The 15,654-nt window shown below is 35.1% G+C and overlaps 1 pseudogene; it reads left to right on the top strand.

The window, feature by feature from the left end:
* The first annotated feature begins 14,059 nt into the window (after positions 1–14,059).
* LOC116575596 lies at positions 14,060–14,160 on the top strand (annotated as a pseudogene).
* Positions 14,161–15,654: the final 1,494 nt, after the last annotated feature.

The raw sequence follows: 15,654 nt of genomic DNA, 5'->3' as shown, positions 1-15,654 counted from the left end.
TCCAAAATATTTGGTAGCATTCATTTTAAACTAGTAACAGCAATTCTACTATAAATTATTTCCACCATTATTTTAAAGCTAGAATACTGTTGATAGTATTTAATATGAACACTCTCCATGTCGCAGATTCTGTAAGAAACAAATAAAATATGCAGTTCTGTTTCCAGGACAGTTTCATTTGCATATCATTACACTTTTAACCCTCAATTTTATTCTTTTAGAGACCATTAAAGGAGCTGGTAATCATACCTTATATATTATAAACAACACTTGGGTCATCAAAGCGATCATGTGGTCCATTCCTCTGATTCTGAGCATGACAACCTTAGATCATTCAAAACTACAGTTACTTCTCTAATTTTTCAAGACATCAGGTGTGAAGAAGAAATCAATAAAATAGAAAGCATATTTCCTTGGAAGCTGATCTGTAAAAGAAATTGAGCTGTATCTTATAAGGAATCAAGTAATTAGCGTTTGGTCTCAAGCTCACAAAAAAAAGGTAAACTAAAAACACGATACCAAGATGCAAAATAACATTTTATTAAAGCAATAGAGAAGTCATCAAGTGATACTCGATTTATTCTCAAATGATTGATTTAGGCAATACACGCTGTTAGAGTTCAGAGAAGGGGGAAATATATCCTGACATTCAATAGAAATTCTCTCTTACTATAACTAAAGGCAATTTTATTTGACGTAGTCTTTTGTGATCTCTAGAATTGACAAGTTGCAAGTATCTTTTTTTAAAAAATTCTCCCTAGGTTAGATGTTACCTATGAATTCTGAGCCTTCTTTTGTATATTTTCCTCTATGTTTCAGTCGAGTATCTATTAAATAATCTATCTCATTTGATAATTATGTTTTAAGTAAATTTCCATGATACTGCTAACTTTAATGGGGAAGCTCATTCCTATCTCCCATGTACATTCAGCATAGTTAAATCCAGGCTGTTACCTTTCATGATTTCCAAATTAGTTTTAGCCTTATTTGAGTCTAGGTAGGCCTTTCTCACCTCTAATAGACCCAGTTCTTTCTTGAAATAATATGTACTCTGACCCCATAGCTCCATCTTTTTTTGAAAGCGACTTGATTCAATTCTGTTCAAATATATTAATATTGCCATTGCAAATAACTCACTTGGCAGGGACAAAAAAGTTCACGTGTCAATGTGATTAGAAAAGAGGTGAGGCACTGGAATAAGTGAAAGAGGCATTTTGGAATTAATCAAGATAAGAGTACCTGCACACCATATTTTACCCACACAAAAGCACAGGATATATGCAATGCATGCTTTCCCTTGGCCTTATTATTTCACGTTGCCTCGTAATTGATAAATCATTCCTTAATTAATCAATCCTACTTCTAGACTACACAACGTTAGGTCGAATATTCTTGTTGATGAGTTTCTTCTTGTATCCTAAATTTCTGAAAGTAACAGAACGTTGAAGCGGGAATAGAAAGCATGTATGTTGTGTAGAAGGAAAATACTAAAGACTACAGAGTAAAAGAAAAAAAAAAACCTCTTTGTTATAAAGTCTTTTCAAGGTAATGCAAATCTGATAGAGAGATGCTTGAAATAATTTGGGGGATTTTCTTTACCACTGATGAAATGTCTGTGGGCTCAGTGACGTCTGTCACTGTGTTTATTGCGTAGATTGAAATGCCTGTTCTTTTAAATTTTTTTTTTTTTTTTTTTTTTTTTTTTTTTATTTAGCTACTTCTCCAAGTCCCTGTTATTGTGTCAGATCGGCAGCATACAAGAACACAGCCAAATCCACTCTGGCTATTCCTCCTCGCTAAATATATTGTTGGAGATACTCTGTCAGGGTATGAACACAGGACGGTGAAAGAGAACAAGGCCCTCCTCCACCCAAACTTTCTCTCATGTCTGTCACACCCCACAAAGAGGGAGGAGACCTGATACGGAGAAAATACATAGACTCAAGCCCCCTACAGCTGTTCGTCTCTTGTATTTCACCCTCACAGGTGCCGGGATACTTTCTCCCCAGAGGAAACAGTATCTCTCTTGGACACTGTGAAGGATATAAACCGACCATTTACACAAGGGATAGCATAAACAAGCAGATATGGCATCAATCATTAGATAAGATTCTATTTCCACTAAATTATCCTGAATGTTTTTAATAGCGCTCCAAATGGGCCAGAGTATAGAGAAACCAGAACAAATTTAAACTTAGACTACAGTGGATCATACCTAACATTAAGCATGCTGGTGCCAGTGCTCAAGCGAATGATTCCATAGCAAGAATTATGTCTCTTGCCCTAGTTGTTCAAATTATATCATTGAATAAGTTTTCTAGAAATCAAGCGAGGTATAACAAATCTGCTTGCAAGAGCTTAATCTGGGGCTGTTGCTGGGAAACAACAGAACAGTTGTTGAAGGGAAAATTAGAACCTGACTCACCCACCTTCACCTGTACTGATATTTAACTATATTCATATCTCCTATGTATTTTTATGTGTTATGGAGCCACCTCTAATAACAGGCCATCCATTCATTCCGCCAATACTTAAATAGCATTCTTTTAATGCCAATCACCATGGCAAATGATAAGCTTTCAACAAAAACTGCAATCCACTGAAAACGCCAATCCCTTCATTGCACTTGCATAAAAACTAACTGAGAGGCAGACCCATTAGATCTATATGCAAGTTATGACTAGGTGGCCAGTGCAAGAAGAAATAGCTGTAAAGTAAGGAAGAAATGCTGTATTTACCACAAAAGCTTTTCATTGTTTAAATAAATGCTACTTTGAAAATGTAAAGTCATTATTCCATATTCTTGTTAAATGATTGCAATGAAGATTCCTTGAAATCAGGTGGGGAAAAAGAGGAACATGGAAAAACCCACGAACAATTGATGATGGTAATTGGACCAAAGACTTTTGAAATATCACTTATCTTCTCACAGGTCACATCATCATCTCTTTGCAACTTATTTGAACTTGGAGCATATGGGCTGTTTGTATTTGTGTGTGAGTATAATATATATACAAAAGCTACAGAAATATATTTTAATATGTATAAATATGTGTATACACAAGCATTTAGAAAATATATCACACACATAATTATTAGGAAAATAGGAATAAGAAACAAAATATCTGCTTTACAAAGCATAAAACTCTTATAATGAACTCACATATCAGAAAATTCCACATTTAGAGGATATATTTTGAAAGTATATTGTCAAAAGCCATAAGACTTACTGCCATTATTCTTAGAGGAACGAACTTATGAGTCATTTCATTGGGTTTCATTTTAAGAAGGTTTCAATTCTTAGTCAGAAAGAATATATGACAGCTGAGATAGGAAAGTTTTTGTCACCATGACCACATTCTTGGAAGAAAAACTAAAGAAAGTTGAGCAAGTCTTCTTAGTCTAAAAATAGATTTCAATGCAACTTTCACCTTTTCCAGACACGTAGAAAGTGGCCCTCACTTACCTGTATAATTGCAATTGATTCTAAGAAGTGTTTACTGGACGAGAAAACTAAGAAGCTGATTCGTTAATCATATTCTTGATATTAATTTTGATTCTTTGGGAGTCACTTCTTTTGCTACTTTTATGTGGCCCCTTTTTATAATGTGACTGTTACAGTGAATGTCATAATTTGACATACACAGAGTTCATCTTTTTTCTAACTGGATTTTCTTATAAGGAAATGTTTGGAATTAGAGCTATAGGCTTAGTTAAGAATCACCATTATTCTGTCTCTCTGTCTCTCTGTCTCTCTTTCTCTTGCAAACACACACAACATACTAACCTAGTTTTCCATATGCTTCTTTGAGTGATTGTTCCCAACCACATACACTGAATGACTGTGCTGATTAAATTCTGTGATCTTTTCTTCACATTTAATTCATCTTGTCAGGTATGGAAGACCAATGGCTTCATTTCAAAAAAAAAAAAAAAAACCACCACCAAAACAAAACAGAGGGCTTTGTTTCCTTGACCTTTAGTTCCGAGAAAAATACTAAAACACTGAAACACACACATCTAAATGGCAAATATTTTTAGCTAATTTCTATTTTGTCAAGGCGAGAGAGAGATTTCTAAGCTTTAAAATGAGTCAGAGTTTTAGAGTCAATGCAGTTTTTCCCTCTGCCTTGGAGAGCTGCTGGAGAAATGGCCCTCCACGTCTCTGTCAGATTCCCACACGCAGCCTGTGAAGTTTCCCCACGTCCAGGCTGGTTATCTCACAAATCTGTGCAAAGCTCCAGTGAATAATTTATACCAGGCATGAGGTGACAAGTTAAACACGCCCATTTTGTCTAAAATACTATGAAGGTATCAAGATGGAGCCAAGCTGCGGGGCAAGGGGAGCTCGGCTGCTGGGAACCTCAGTATGTCTAGAAGAGAGGACGCTGCTGTAAAGAAAATGAAATGTAATGAGATACTTTTTCATGCATAATTCATAGGTGAAAACATGACTGCATAAAAAAGCCACGGATTTTAACAAGGCGAGCCTGCAATCATGTGCATTATCTTCCCAGAGGAACTTTATGTAATATTGGTCAAAAGGAGAGGATTCTGAATACCAGTACAAAATAAAGCCGACAGGTTTTCAAATGTAGCAGAATTTACTTTAATGTACAATGCCTGGAAAAGAAACAATTTCTATTTACATCTGAAAATACTGCTGAGCCCAAATTTATTTTAAAACATTTGCTACCTCTTCTTTAAATGGCAATAATAATAATAATAATTTTATACACACACACACACACACACACACACACATATATCTCCAGAGAAAGAGAATAGCAGATTCATATTGATAAATAACTAAAATCCATAAACTGTATGTGCTGAATGTTGTAGGGTTAAGTTAAACCGGACTTGGCAGACATTTTCCCTTTTCTGGCAACAAAAGTTTAGATAGAAATGTTGTCAATGAAGAGGCTTTAAAAATGATGACAGGTTAGCTATTGTCAACATAAAATTTAATTTGGTTGTGTTGTAAGAGCCAACATGGTTATTTGACTCTCAAGACCAGGTTAAGGGCTAACACATGCCTGATTTGAGACGGTGTTTAATATGTGGGGTTCTTAGTTAAAGGATTATAGAGGAATGTTGATTAAAGCTTGGGGTGTCTTAAATTTATCACCACCAAATCCTGAAGATGTCTTAGCTTGAAAGAATTGGTGAGGTGGAGGGTGGTGCTTGGGGGGCAGTCCTTTGACAGTCCACACTTAGAAAACACGTAGCATTATACAGAGTACAACCGAGGGGGTCAGAGAGGTCTGCAAAACTGAGAGGCTGGAGAGCTGTCTGGGCTTGTCTGCTTGGCTTATGCGACGTAATATTAATATTTGAAAGAAAAGCAAAGTAACTACACTGTGTTCAGTTACAGTTCTGTGGTACTGATATTTGGCTGAAGAAAGCATTAAATGTTGAAAAAGGTTGAAAATCAGCATCAAAGGGATCATCTCCCACGAGATTTTTGTTTAAGGTCCATGGTTTAAAGAACAGAGAGATATGTTATAAAGAACAGTGGGTTGAAGGGGCTTAGATGTCAAATAATCTGTTCCATTTTAGCAAAATTGTGTTATTAACCTCTGTTTGATGTAACTCAGTTACACTTCAGGTTTTGACAACATTTGAAAAATGTGGGCTTTAGGAGTTAGGTGATGATTTAATTTCTAAATATGGAATCTGAGCTTTTGTGACTCATTGGCAGAATAAAGCATAACCAGGCCTGGAGGTGGTTACAACAGAGAATTCTTTCCCTACCGGGACTTCCAGCCAGGATCCAGGGATATATTTATAGCTTGAGTTTGGTCATTTGCATGATGTTTCACTATTCACTTTAATACTACTGTGGTATATTCCTGGCACTGTTGTGCTATTAAAACGGATTTACAACTCGTGGTACCTTATATGGCCTCAGTGACACGAGGTTATCTTTCCAGGATATCAAGAACTAACCAACTAGTTACACGTGTTTAACCCTAGCCACAGAATTTAATACCCACGGCTTGGGCTTACTTTTCTTGTTCTCCATTTCTTCCTCCCTCCCTCCCTTCCTTCCTACACACACACACACACACACACAGTGACTTATCTCTGTTATTAAGAAATCCAAATTTGTAGCATAGCTGGGAAAAAGCAGTGCAGGGTGACACTATCTATTCCTGACCGTGCTGGGAGGGGAGAAGAAGTGATGGTCCTCTGTTCCCTCTACCTGACGGATGTGCTCTCTTCTCTCTCCTCTTGCCAGATCAGCACGCTGCTGAGAAGTTTGCCACATCGAAGGATCAATTTTCAAGCACAGAAAGAATTTGTTTGCTTGTACACCTGTGCTATAAAGGAAGTTTTCCTATTGCTTATGCCAGTTGGATGACTTACTGAATTCTTTAGCATATATAAAAATGCAAAGTGCCTGAAATGGGAATCAAATGATAACATTATTAGAATTCTCTCTTGGGGTCAGATGAGACGGATGGCTGCATTCGGAGGATGTGTCTGGGTGCAGCTTCTCTCATCTAAATTTGTTTCCTATTTGTTTCCTTTTCTGTGAAAGCAATGCACATATTAAGTATCATATAGAATACAAAGCACATTTGAAATAAAGAGGGGGCAGAATGAGACAAGAATTTTGAAACTCCCCTTGACTGAATTTCATGCAAAAGGATGGCAAAGGCCATCTGGTCTTCTGGATCCTACCTTCCTCCTGCAACCTTCTCCAGTCAGACAATCTTATACAACCAAGTCATGGGAAAAGGAAGATGCAATCCCTGAATCAAATACATTTGTTTCTCTCAGTCAATCAGATAAAATTAGATAATAATCACTTGCTTGAATTCTTTAAAAAATTCTCTTATGACACTTAAAACATTGGTCCCTTTTGGGGTTTGGTTTCTGTTTGTCTCTCCAACTTCATTTCTCACCATTCTCCTCTCTTTCTGCTTTAGCCACTCTGGCTTCCATGAAAATAAGAAAGATGACAGGATCTAGAAGCAAGAGTAGGGAAGATGGTCTGGCAAGAGCTGTGCTTCCCCAGTTGTCATGAGGAGAAGCTATAGGAAATTAGGAATAGTAGGAAAACAAGAAAATCCTTCTTTAAGAGTGTCTTCTTAGTAAGTGACACAATATGAGGAAAACTTTTAAGAATTTCAGAATTCAGATTTTCTCATAAATTACCTAGAGAAATTAGAGTCATTCCATGCATCTAGACAAAGAAATGGTGATCACTAGAAACCAGCATGGGTTCACTAAGAATAAAAATTTGGAGCAAATTTCATTTCTTTCTCGACAGTGTTATTAGATGAAAAGATTAGAGTATAGTAATAACATTTAGCAAGGTCTCTTGGGATGAAAAACCTTGACTCCATGCCTATAAATTTTATAGATTGGATGCACCAAAATGATTTTGCCCAAAGCTGCTGACCATTAACAATCCCGAAAGAGGAATCCAGTTGTGAGTCGCAGGGCTCTATCCTCTTCCCTTCCACTCACAATATATGACTAATTTGGATGGAAAACTGCAAGGCATGTTTATCAAATTTGTAGGTAACCTGAAACTGGAAAGAATGGATGGTTGCATGTAGAAAGAGTATTTAGTAATATGACAAAAAAACTTGCTTGATTCCTGATGTCATTAATACTCCTGCATCTCCTTTTCTTTAAAAAGCTTTAAAATTAAAATGGTTTGTCCAGGGTTTAGATAAAGCCAAGTTTGGAATGTTCCTGGGTAAGAGTTCTAAAGGAGTGAGAGCATGTAGAGTGATGGAATCTACCTACTCCTAAAAGCGTTTAAAAGTCCGAATTGATCAATGTAACATTAATCCCTTCTACATGGGAGAGGAGGTTTGTCGTTTATTTATTTATTTATTTATTTATTTTTATTTATTTATTTTTGATTTGAATATAGCTGACACACAATATTACATGGGTTTCAGGTGTACAACTTAGTGATTTGACAAATTTAAACATTATATTGTACTCACTACGTGGATAGCTACCATTTGTTCTATTATACCGTTATTACGATATCATTAACTGTATTCCTTATGCTCTGTGTTTTATTCCCATGACTTATTCATTCTATAACTGGAGGCCTGTGTCTCCCACACCCATTCACCAATTTTGCCCAACCCCTCACCTGCCTACCTTCTGATAACTATCAGTGTGTTCTCTATATAGTTCTGATTTTGTTTATTAATTTTTTCGATCCCATTTATGAGTGGGATAATATGGTATTTTTTTCCCTCAGTCTGTTTATTTCACTTAGCATAACCCTTCTAGGTCCATTCGTGTTGTCATCAATAGCACGACCTCATCCTTTTTATGGCTATATAATATTCCATTGTGTATATATACTATATTTTCCTAATCTATTCATCTACTGATGGATACATGTTACTTACATGTTGAGAACTTTTAATTGTCCCTGATCCTTTTAAGATTCCTATTTCCAACTACTTCCTGATTCTATTCTCTGATTTAAGTCTATCCCTGTACTGAGGAATATCCAACATATAACCACACCATCTGTACTTTCTAGATTACATTCTCCATAGGATTTAACTATTCTCCAGGAAGGAATTCTACATGTTTGGTCTAAACATGAAAAAGATGGGCTTGATTTTCCACAAATAGACTCCTGTAATGAAATAATGTAGAAATATATGTTTTTAACACTTTTTTCCATTCAAAAGGCAAGTTTCTAACAAATGTACTTTGTGCTGAGAAGTTTGCAACTCAGGTTCACTGCAAGAGATGATAGAAAAAAGCTTTAAATCTTCTGAATTTTTTTATAACTATGCCTTTGACCATTGCCAATTTATGGAATACTTGAATTAAGATGAACCAGAGGCTGGGCATTTGGTTTATTTTAATATGTCATATGACTAGTTCTTGGAAATCAACTGATATTTACTTAGCTGCTTCCTTAGATCAAGGGCTTTATACTTTGTTACTCATGTAGCAGAATGCTGAAACATGCTGAATTGTAATCTGTGAGGAAAAAACAAGGGCACCATGGACTGTTTAAGGAAAAGTAGAAATCCAATTATAAAATGCACTGAGTTCCTGGGAATGTGAGACTACTGTCATTTACCTTTGATGGTCCTGAGTTAAATAGAACCCCTTATGTTAAAAAAAATGCAGAATCATTTGCTTGAAATAAAGAACTTAATATGAAATTTTTGAGAATTTGTTGAATATAAATAAGGCATCTTTTTTTTTCTTTCTCTTCTAAATTATGTAAATATAACAAAATAAAAAAAACAACCTTTGGATGTTTTTAAAATTTATTTGGTAGGATTGTTGTGGAAATCATACGCATTTCCCATAATATATGGCTTTGACCAAATTTCTACATAGTGTACTACATTTTAGAAGGGCCACAAAGTATGTATATATTCCTGAACCAGAAATGTCCATCAACAAGTGAATGGATAAATAAATTACAATGTGTCCCTGTCATGGAATACTACTTGTCAATGAAAAAGAATAAACTACATAAATTCAATAACGCGGATGAATCTCAACAAGGGTATGCTGAGTGAGAGGCCAGACATAGAAGAGTATATCCTCTATGGTTTCATTCATGGGAATTTCTAGAATGTGGCAAAACTAAACAACAGATTCAGAAAGCAGATCCATGTTTGCCTCACCAGGGATGAGGGATGCATAGTGAAAGAAGAAAATTTTTCTGGGTGATGTAAATGTTCTGATCTCGATCACAGTGGTACTTACACAGATGTATAAATGTGTCAAAACACATGGAACTATATATATTCAAAATTGATGTGGCTTATTCAGTACAAATTATACCTTAACGAAGTTGATTTAAACAAAACAAAACAGTTTACCAGGGTAGATTTCTGATCACGTGGCCCACCATGGAAGTATCCGGACACTTCTTTAAGCCACTAAAATGAGACTTACAGTCTTCTTGAAAGTTTCACCTCCTTAACTACTGAAGTGCTTGCAGTCTGCATGTCAACCAGAGCTTAAAGTGGAGGTTACCTTGGAGAAAAGTGAAAGGACATCTATCCAGCACCTTTTCAGATCTGCAGAAGATGCTTTCAATACATGTATATATAGAGAGAGTAGTGTTTGAGAATTTCTGTCACAGAAGAGATTTCCTGTCATCAGGAAACTTCAAGATAAGCCATGTGGTAGGAATAATATATATTCAAGAAGCTCTAATGTGGTGAAACGATTCCACCAAAAACAAGGGCAGGAGATTGTGGGTTCCCCAGGAAAGAATTTGGAAACGTAGATGCAATAGACCGAGTGGTTGGACTCAGTCATTGGGGAACATTTATGGGATTTGTGATGGGACCCGACCACATAACCTTCTAAGTCTACAATAAAATCTATTAAGGTTTATAGCAGAGTTGGTGGTTTGGTTCAGGGTGATCCAGAGTAGACAAGAGAAGTTAGCAAAGGCACTGGGGTCAGACTACGGGGCCCACTCACTGGGAATTTCAACAGACAACTTACAAGGCTCCCGGGTTTACCCATGATAAAGGCCAGGGTCTTCCCACATAAATATGAAACACATATTATACTTTCTGGTTTATACAATACTATTTGTACAAGATATGTGTAACAAATTCTTAAAAATTATCTTAATGTAACAAATGAGAAACGTAAGACATCTCAGGGTAAGAGTTAAAAAGGATGGCAGCATATAAAGGCTGGCTTTCAGTCTGTTGAAATTTATATACTCAAAGTATGACTTTGCTTTTGTTATTGTGGATTGTGGGTAAATTCCCAAAAATCAAATATTTGTGTAAATATGTATTCTGAAACCAAATTTGTGTGAAACTGTGTTTTGGAATAATTTATTATGTGACATTTCTACTTGAGGTGGTTAAAATTTTAAAGATAAATTTAAGCAAAACTTTCAAGTGTTACTATTAAAAGTTTATTATGTAAATATTAGATTTGCTGTTATGAAGTTTTTAAGCTAACACCATTTTAAAGTTTTACTATAATTCTCTTAAGACTTCTCTACATTTAAATTCTTAAATACTTCCTTTCTGTATTTAGGGGATAATTGAGACCAATACTTGGGGCCAGGAGTGATCAGACAGAAAATCATCTTTCCTTATAAGTATGGAAATTTTTCTACTACCCCATTAAATATAAGCGTTGTCTTCCTTACAAGCACAAAGTTATCGTGCTGTCAGGCAAAGAAAAGATTAATTCTGGTTTTCATCTTTTTTTTTTTTCTTCTCAATTTAGTGTTTGTGAGAATATTGAAGAACTATATTACTTTTCTTTTTCCTAAAAGGATAAATAACTTTAATTAGCCTATAGAAATTGGCCTAGTTGTTTTGTTTTTGGTGTATAGATTAGGCTGTGTCAATTGCTGAGTAATTTTTTTTAAAAGATTTTATTTATTTATTTGACACACAGAGAGAGAGAGAGGGAGACAGGGAGAGAGGGGACACAAGCAGGAAGAGTGGGAGAAGACAAAGCAGGTTTCTCGCTGAGCAGAGAGCCGGATTCCGGCTCCATGCCAGGACCCCGGGATCATGACCTGAGCAGAAGGCAGCCACCTAATGATTGAGCCACCCAGGTGCCCCACTAAATGACTTTTAGAACAAGATTTTAATCTTCAGGTTAAACCTATTGGTGCGTCATAAAATAGTTTAGTAGTTTGTGGTCAGCATTTTTTTTTTTTTCTTGAAGTGTTGAACATTTTAATTTTAAATATACAAAAGAGAGAATTAATATTCATTTTAAATATACAAAAGAGAGAATGGTATTTACAGTTTCCCAAACTTACACACTCATTTTCAAGTGGTCAGCATTTTTTAAAAATAGAATGATAGAAAATACCAAGAGTTCATCTCACATAGCATCGTTTTGGGAAACAGTTTTAAGCTACATATGCACATACATCTGTGTGTGTGTGTGTGTGTGTGTGTGAGAGAGAGAGAGAGAGAGAATGAGAGTGTGAGTGTGAGCACTGGGTTGTAGGATAAAAAGTACTTCTCATTGTGGGTTGGAACAGCAAAATATTTGTAAATAGTTCATACAAATATTTTAGAAGTTTACCTAGAAGTTTGTAATGACTAAGATAATTTGGCATCCTTTCTATGAAGAAATAGGTAGCAAATTATTGTTGAATTGAGCACCCATATTCACGAATTTCCCTACAATGGTGTTGAATAAGGATATGAGGTTCACAGATGGCTCTCTTACATCTTTTTCTGAAGTTATTGCCTACTATTTTTATTCCGTGCTTACACAACATTTCTTAAAACACTCTATCAGTTTATTTGCAGGATATTTCGAAAGTTAAAACATTGTTGAACTTCTGTGGTTCAAATTTTGATGAAATATAAATATTCCATAATTTCTTTGCTATTTTTTATTCCCTTTGCCTGCAACACTCTGGCATCCAGTAGTATGTCATACAGACATAGTACTTGGGTCATACAGACAAGTATTTTGTATAATTCAGCTATTATTTCCAATATATCTCCTAAAGAAGGGTTTCCTGAACCACCATACCTAAAAGATATCCCCTTAGTGCGTCACAAAAATATTTTTTTTCTTTTTAGTAACACTATCACTTCTCTGAATCATCCTCTTTAATAATATATTTGTTTTCTTTATTTTTCTGACTATTTTATCTGAAATCCACCCATAATTCTCTCCAGAATATAAGCACCCCCAAACAAGGTCCTTGCCCAACTGTCTACTGCTTGCCTTAGAAAAGTGTCTGCCGCTGTCATTCCTCAGTAAATAATTGTTGACTATATGACTGATTTAATTTCAGAAATTATGATAAAAATTTGCTGATTGTTTTATAAAAACTTTCTAAAAGTGAAAATGAGGATAGCTACAGCAATATAACATTTATAAGGAAACCTTTCTGACCCAGCTTTGCCCTCATTAGGCCTTATCTATTTATTTTATGTTTTCTCTGAATAGGAGTGTTCAGATTCCAAACCTTGAATCACTTAGGAAATAATCAAGGGGGGATGAAAAGCTTATGAACAACCTGGGCCAGCAAGGACATTTAAAACTGGAGTCAACTGTAACTATCATGGAGACAATTAAAATACTTGGAGTTTGTAACTACGGTGGATGCTTTACTATGTTACGTTGTTGTTTTTGGAGTCAACATGAGCCCTCAGTGTATTAAAAGCTATTAATATACAACGGAAAGATTTTTTTTTGGGTAAGCAAGTTAATAGAAGTAGAATGCGTATTCTCTCTATTACAGGCTGGGAAAACAATATATCTGCTTAAGTGCACTTACTTGTATGGAAAATAGGTAAATATAAAGTATGCTGAAAAGAAATAGAACAAGACCCTTGAGCTAAGAAGAAGCTGATCCTATGTTAAAGTTTAAATACTTCAAAAATAACATTATCTGGGGAAAATTTTGCCTCTATGGGTAATTAAATTTAGTCTTAAAAATTTAGAAATATGTAACATTTAATAAACTAGGTGTGTTTTTAGTAAAATAGTGATATTAATATACTTTGGCTGTGATGTAGCTTTCTTAACTAAGATATTACTGTGATTGTTATTTGAAATAACCTATTTGAAATAGGCTGCAGTTATTTGGCAGAAAGATCCTATAATAAATATGTTATATCCATTTTAATACCAAGGAGCAATTAATAACTTTCAAGTTGAAATTCAGTTTATTTATATACATCCTTCTCCAGATTCTCATTAAGTACTACCCCTGTTTGTTATGTTTTAACAGATGTATGAAACACCAAAGAGGAAATATGTCAAATCAAATTGTTTATTATTTGATCTTAAAAGATGATCAAGAGGAGCAAATGTCGAATGTTTAAATTCTAGGACCTAAAATAAATATTTCAGAAAGACTCTCATCTTTTGTTGATTGCTAAAATACACCACAGGATGTCACTTTCTCATGACTTAATTCACTGTTAAGAAAAAAAAATTTCTTGAAAAAAATTGCTTTGTCTGACAAAGACAGAAGGTCTACTGAAATAGGCATTATTATATATATATAATATATGTGTGTGTGTGTATATATATATATATATACAATGTTTGCATATATTGTATACAATATGACATCCCTTTGGCAGCACATATACTGAAATTGGAATGATACAGAGAAGATCAGTGTGGCTCCTTACAAGGATGACACACCCATTTGACGTGTTCCATATTTTTGGTGTAAATGAAAGTTAAGAGAGTAAATCCTAAGAGTTCTTATCACAAGGAAAATATTTTTTTGTCAATGTATCAGATAGTGAATGTTTACTAAAACTTGTAGTAATTGTTTCATGATATATGTAAATCAAATTATTATGCTGTACATCTTAAACATATGCAGTGGTGTATATCAATTATGTCTCAAGAAAACTGGAAATATAGATTGATTACATCACAAAAGCACAAACTGAAAGGTAAAAATAAGAATAGCAACAAAATAGTGTTAGTCTATCTTATCGAATACTGAGCTAGTAACTGGTTCTGAACAATCTACTTTCTTACCAAAACTCTAGGAAGTGCTTACACCAGTTATACTTCTTCCCAATTTATAGATGTAGGAAGTGGTAATGTTTTCTTAGTTGAACCCCATAAACACTTATATTAGATGTGCCTAAATACCAGTGAAAGAACTTTATTTCCAAAACATGACATGGATACAATGATTTGGGGGATAATATACTTTTTCTATTACTGCCACAGAAACACTACTTTGGTTAAAAAGAGAATGATTGATTGGCTGATTGACGAGTTACGACAACTCTATTTACTCTCACTTTTATTTATTTATTTATTTATTTATTTATTTTTATTAATTTTTTATTTTTTATAAACATATATTTTTATCCCCAGGGGTACAGGTCTGTGAATCACCAGGTTTACACACTTCACAGCACTCACCAAAGCACATACCCTCCCCAATGTCCATAATCCCACCCCCTTCTCCCAAACCCCCTCCCCCCAGCAACCCTCAGTTTGTTTTGTGAGATTAAGAGTCACTTATGGTTTGTCTCCCTCCCAATCCCATCTTGTTTCATTTATTCTTCTCCTACCCACTTAAGCCCCCATGTTGCATCACCACTTCCTCTACTCTCACTTTTAAATCTGTTATCCAGAATGGTTCGGGGCACCTGGATGGCTCAGTTGGTTAAGTGACCAACTTTTGATTTTGGCTCAAGTCATGATCTCAGGGTCATAGGATTGAGCTCCATGCCAAGCTCCATGCTGGGTGTGGAGCCTGCTTTCACTTCTCTCTCTCCCTCTAACCCTCCTCCCATCCTGGGGCTACAGGTTTCAAAATGTTTGTAAGTAAGAAAGAAGGCTCTTGATAAATGCAGTGTTTTACTCTATCAAAATGTAACAAAACTTTAATTAAAGTGACTATTGCTAAAGCACAATTAAACATTTTTAAGGGCATGGTCTTTGGGTTTTTAATTCCCTTATGTCCATTTCAGTTTCCTTCAAATAGCAAGGAATAATATCTTCAAGGGGATTCTAAAAGTATCTATGTCTATGGTTAAAGAATTTTCCAGAAATACTCAACAACTGATGTTTGCTTATTCTGTTAAGGATCTACACATTATAAATTTAAAGCTAATTAACATTGCCATACTACTCTTAACTTCCATTCTTACAATGAACAAAATAGTGACTAGGGGGCAAGTAGGAGATTTC

This window comes from Mustela erminea, chromosome 16 (genome assembly GCF_009829155.1).
Source record: "Mustela erminea isolate mMusErm1 chromosome 16, mMusErm1.Pri, whole genome shotgun sequence".
NCBI classification, from domain to species: Eukaryota; Metazoa; Chordata; class Mammalia; order Carnivora; family Mustelidae; genus Mustela; species Mustela erminea.
The sequence above is the reverse complement of the archived record's forward strand: the minus strand, read 5'-3'. Positions and strand labels throughout refer to the sequence as shown.